At 35.7% G+C, this 5,833-nt stretch overlaps 1 pseudogene; it reads left to right on the plus strand.

The window, feature by feature from the left end:
- Positions 1 to 4,128: 4,128 nt before the first annotated feature.
- Positions 4,129 to 4,247, plus strand: LOC112471630 (annotated as a pseudogene).
- The last annotated feature ends 1,586 nt before the right edge of the window (positions 4,248 to 5,833 follow it).

Consider the following 5,833-nt stretch of genomic DNA (forward strand, 5'->3'; position numbering starts at 1 on the left):
GAATCCTAAGCACAGGTTACCATTTGAAGGGTGTAGGCTATTAGGCTAGCTAGGCTTTTATTTCCTATTTATTCAAGGGCAGAAGTACCTATTTAATATTTCTAGTCAGTTTATTCTTGAACATTATTCATTTCTCCAATGAAATGTCATTTCTAACATTCACTATGCTAATTAGAAAACCTTCTGGTGTTGATCAGAAAAAATAACAGTAGAGTTTGAGTTTTGCATTAGAGTTTTTAAAATGCTAACTAATCCCCTGGATTATATATTTTCATTTAGTGAACTACAAATGTTAACTAACTTCCCAGGATAGATTAAAGTTAACACACACTATGTTGAACTATTTTAAAGTGGATTATAGATAATATAATAGGAGTGAACATAACTCCCACAGGAATATCTGTGAGAATTAATATACATTGCATGCTTACTATGTGCAAGTACTATACTCAATAGTTTATGTTTCTCTTCTCATTTAATTGTCATGAAAACACAGGAGACAATATTATTACATAACTTATGATTAAAAAATCAAATAAATAGTCAAATATTTAATATTCAAATAGTTATTTGTCAGCTGACTATTAGTTAGGATTATTCCTAGTACATAATAAGCACATGATAAATGGTAACCATTCTCATTTTGCAGTTCTGATTATTGTATTCACTTATAGCACACATTGTGTTAATGGTCTCCAATGTGCTAAATTTGGCATGTTGCACATTTCAATGCAATGTATAGTTTTTTAAAACCTCTGATGTTTAAATGTTTATAAATTTTTTAAAAATGAAATTTAAATCAAACATTTGTGGAGTCCTTGGAGCATTTCACTCCATGAAATCCCAGTTTGATGACCTGTGGCCTAAATGACTAACTGGCATCCAGGGTTTATCTCAGCGTGAAGATTCTGTGATTCTATTATCACTAAGAGCAAGAATCTAAGACCTGAAGAGCCCAACCTTCCAACCGATAAACAAAATCCAGCTACTCTTTATTTTAAATTCTAATCAATGTAGAGAACATGATGAATAAGATGAATCATTATGTTTGTCACTCACATTTTTCTTGTCATTGAATAAACATGATTATTTGCAGTTTGCTAGTCATCTCTCTTTCTCTTATGCTTTATGGGTTCTTGTATTTAAACATTAGAGCAATTTCATAAAGTATCATGATCTACAATTTTCAAGGAGTCATATACTCCCTACTCACAAGATCAGGCAAAGTATCACAATGGGGAGGACATGTAAAAAAAAATTCTTCAGAGCAGATCAGAAGCTTCCAGGTTTGAGGCCAGTACTTTCAGTAGCCTCCTGATGAGCTATTTTGTCTTCTTTCCATTTTTTTTCTGGAACTGAAAGTCGTGATTCTAACCTTCTTGAATCAGAGTGGGCCACTAAAGTATCAGGAACGAGTGATGCCTAGAGAAATAACTTCTTTCAGGAGAGGGTAGACATCAACGTAAAAAGTAAAAAAAAAAAAAAAAAATTAATAAATAACTTCAAACAAGGCACAGAATGTGCACTTTCCTGAAAGTAGAAGCATGTGACAAAATTTTTTAAAAGTCTGGCTTTATAACTCTGGAGGGAATTAAAAGCTAAATGGCATGGGCATCATAACAAACTGAGTAGATACAGAAGACGCAGACAGCAAAACGCTGAAGGCAACCAGCGCATTCAAAAGGAAAAGCTAATTCAAAACCATAGATGTAATTACCTAGATTAAAAGAGCAAGTGCCTGACTTAAATTTTCAGAGGGTGGCTATAAAATTCACATAATTTAAAGTAAAAGATACCTTTTGATGTGAAACATGCAAACCCTGAAGCAAAAAAGAGGTAATAGAATTAATTTTTAGATCAAATTTTGAATTAAGGGGAATATTTTGCTTTTGTTTGTCAAATTTGCAAACATTATCAAGCATTTAATGACCCCTAAATCCAACAAAGTTATTACCAAGCTAATAAAGACAATCATAGCCAAGATCTAGTCAACCCAAAGATGAAAAAGACTGAATTAGCTAAATGAATCACACAATAGATTAAAAAACAAAAGAAAAAAACCCACCACTCTCTTTAATGGAAAAATTAAGAAAACTGCTACCAACTTCTGTCATTTTCTGTCACCTCAGGCCATCCCTGATCCCTGTTTTGCCTGTTGATTGCCTTACTTTGATTACAAGGCACTGAGGCAGGACACATCTCATGTCTCCATTCCACGGTGAGCATTTCCTTAGCATTAAATGGAATATATTCTGTGGATCATTAGTTCATTCATCCAGCAAATAATTACTGAATGCATATTGAGAGCAAAGCATTGATTTGAGTTTTCTAGTTATATAAAGATTAAAAGATAGGACCCCTGCCCTTGGAGGAGCTAACAGTGCAGAGAGGGACGCATACATAAAAATAATTACAATGTGATATGCATACATACATAACAATAATTGCAATGCAGAAGGGCTTTGAAAAAGGTGTAATGGGAATTAAAGGGAAGGAGGCTGAAGGCTACCTGGGGAGGAGGTTAAGCTTCAGCTGAGAGTTAATGGCTAAGAAAAAGTTTGCCATGAGGATTAAGTGGGTGTTGTGAACTGACTGAAGCCCATTGGGTCATACATACCTTTAAATTCAATTTGCTAAATAATTGCTGCTGAAGAGTTTGAGACAAGTAAGAGTTAGATATTCCCACAGTCTACCACAAAAGCAAGCCTCAGAAAAAAATCTGCCAAACAAACATTTTGTTAAAGAAATATTCTCTCACTTATATGTGAAATCTAAAAAATATAATAAAAGAACAGATTGGTGGTTGCCAGAGGTGGCAGTGGGAGTGGACGAAGTAAGTGAAGAGGGTCAAAAGGTACAAACTTCCAGTTATAGAATAAAATGGTCACTGGGATGTCATGTGACTATAGTTGATAATACGGTATCACATATTTCAAAATTGCTGAGAGTAGATTTTAAAAGTCCTCGTCACAAGAAAAAATTTTGTGACTATTTGTGGTGGCAAATGTTAACTTACTGTGGTGATCATTTTGCAATATATACAAATATTGAATCATGTTGTACACCTGAAACTATCATAATGTTATATGTTAATTATACCTCAGTTAAAAAAAAAAAATTCATTATCAAGAAAGCACAAAGCAGTTCCTGTCTGTTAGTTATATGAAGTGATAGCTCTGCACCCTTTGATGTGCTTTGCGTGCTCAGACTACCACTTGCATGAGAGTTTCAGTTCAGGCAGACGGAACCACATTCCAGAGGTAAGATTCTGTCAGCATTCGTTTTGGCATCAGGCCACCACAAATCCTCCTAAACCAATGATTGGAAATGAGATAATTTAAAAATTCAGCTTCAAGTGCCATCCCTACAAATGCAAGCTATAGGCCTCCTAATTCTTATACCCTGTGCACATGAGAATGAGAAGTGTCTCTGAAATGTTTCAGCCACTCCACATTTCTTTACTATCTTTAATTTCCCCCATGAAAGTTCACTTTAAATATTCATCTTGTTATTTAAGAAGGCATCAATTTCACCAATGAAAAACAATGTTGAGCATTCACTATGCTGATTTGCACAATGTCAAGTATTAATTGAGATCTCATTACCAGGAGCACTTGTGGTAAACTCTCTAGAATTGTACTTACTAGTACGGTAGCTGTTAGCCATATGGGGCTGGGGAGTTCTTCAGCCAGGCCAAACCCAGGTGTTCTTTAAGTGTAAGATACACATCAGAATTGGAAGACTCAGTACAAAACGAACCAAAAAAAGGAAAAAAAAGTAAACTATCTCAATCATTTTAGGTTGGTTACATGTTGAAGTAGTATTTTGTATATATCAGGTTAAGTAAAATATGCTATAAAAATTAATTTCACTTGTTTCTTAACTTTTTAAACATGGCTGTTAGCAAAGTTAATATTAAATATATGGCTTACATTGTATTTCAATTGGACAGAGCTGCTCTAAGGTATAGAATATTAGAATTCCAAATTAGTGTGCTTGCTGGTTTTTCCTGGACTCTGAATTCTGGCAAAAATATCAGTAGCGTGAGCTATAGTTGTATATCGCTTAACTTAGGTGGCATGTTAAAACATCAAACTATATATGCCAATGTGTTTTAAAGTAGATTGAGTCTACGGCCACACTTCCCTGAACAAGCCCGATCCCGTCTGATCTCGTAAGCTAAGCAGGGTCAGGCCTGGTTAGTACTTAGAGGGGAGACCACCTAAGAAGATTAGGTGTTGTAGGCATCAAAAATAAAAAATAAGGGATTGTAAGCTGACAAGGTCCTTGCAATCTGTGAGATCAACCAAGGGTTGCCTCACCTAAAAAATAAAAATAAATAAATTAAATAAATAAATAAAGTAGGTAGATAGATTGATAGATTGATTGATTGATTGCCTGACAAGACAGATATAGTCTGTACTGACATGGGGATTTATATTCTTTCTGGGGTAGACAGAAAGTAAGAAATAAATAACAAAAAAACAAAATCATTAACACTGAGTAGAGAGTTAAAATGGTGTGGTATGTTAAAGAGTGGTGGGCAGCTTAAATTGAATAGTCAGAGGAGGCCTCTCTGAGGAGATGACATTTAAAATCATAGATGAATGACATGAAGGAGCCAAACATGCAAAGATGAGGATGGGCAGAGGGGGCAGGGGATGTGCCACGCTGGGAAACAGCTAACACACAAGTTCAAATGTGAGAATGAGTTTGGTTTGTGGACAAAGTGAATAATACATAAAGATAGTATTAAGATCATGGTATTCTATAAGATCTAGGGAGCTTATTCCATAATAGATAGAGAAATAGAAGGGCCCCATCTTCAAGCCCTGGAGAGCTTCTATATTAGATATTTAGCAGAGAAAGAGACATCCACAAAAAGAAAGAAGAATTAGGAAATTTGAAGGAAAAACTGAGAGACTGTGGTATCACAGAGGCCAAGAGCTTGTTCTCAAGAGGAACAAGAAGTTGTGTTGAAAGTATATGGCCGAAGGTTAGGTAAGCTAAGGGCAGTTGACTACCGAATGATACTTCATGGAGGCCATTGGGCACTTCACAAAAGCAGTTTCAGTGGGCACTGAAAATGGAATCTATTAAAAATAGGTTGAGCAGAGAATATAAAGCAATAAGTGGGGACAAAGGCTCTAGTCAGCCCTTTCAAACATTTTCTCTGTACTGGGAAAAATGTTGGGTCTGAGGAAGAGTAGACATGGTTGAATGTAGGTAATATTGAGCATGTTATTGCTGGCAAGGGAGGGAGCAAAAATAGATGGACAAGGTCACATGGCAAGGGGCATCTTGTGCCATAATAGAAACTACTGAAGGCTATTGACTGGAGGAACATAGTGATCAGATATGAGTAGAAAGGGGAAGAGGAGGAAGAACAGCAGGACAACAGGGGGTTTTGGTCATAAGAGGCAGGGATCTTCTGTGTCCATTCTCCCTGTCATTGGAGAGGTCTACAGACCTCATGGAAAGTTCTCCGGGAAGGTTGTTATGGAGAGACAGCACTGTAGAAGTCCTTTGTAGATGCAGGCCAATTTACCAAAAACCAATTTACTTTAAGTCAATTAAACAAAATTCAATTTGCCAAATGATCGATTCACTTAATTCACCAAATTTTTCAATTAGTCAAAAAGATTTTATGGAATCCACCGAAAGCTAATTTGCTGAAAGCTAAATTGCTAAAACCAAGCTGCTGAATGAATGGCCAGCTCACTAAATTATCAATTCATCAACAATTCTGTATTATAAAATGTATAGTATAAGTGGTAAAATAGGCAAAGGATGCAGACAGGCAATTCACAGAAGGGAAAGCCCTAATGGTTAA

This window comes from Pteropus alecto, unplaced genomic scaffold, assembly GCF_000325575.1.
Source record: "Pteropus alecto unplaced genomic scaffold, ASM32557v1 scaffold57, whole genome shotgun sequence".
NCBI classification, from domain to species: domain Eukaryota; kingdom Metazoa; phylum Chordata; class Mammalia; order Chiroptera; family Pteropodidae; genus Pteropus; species Pteropus alecto.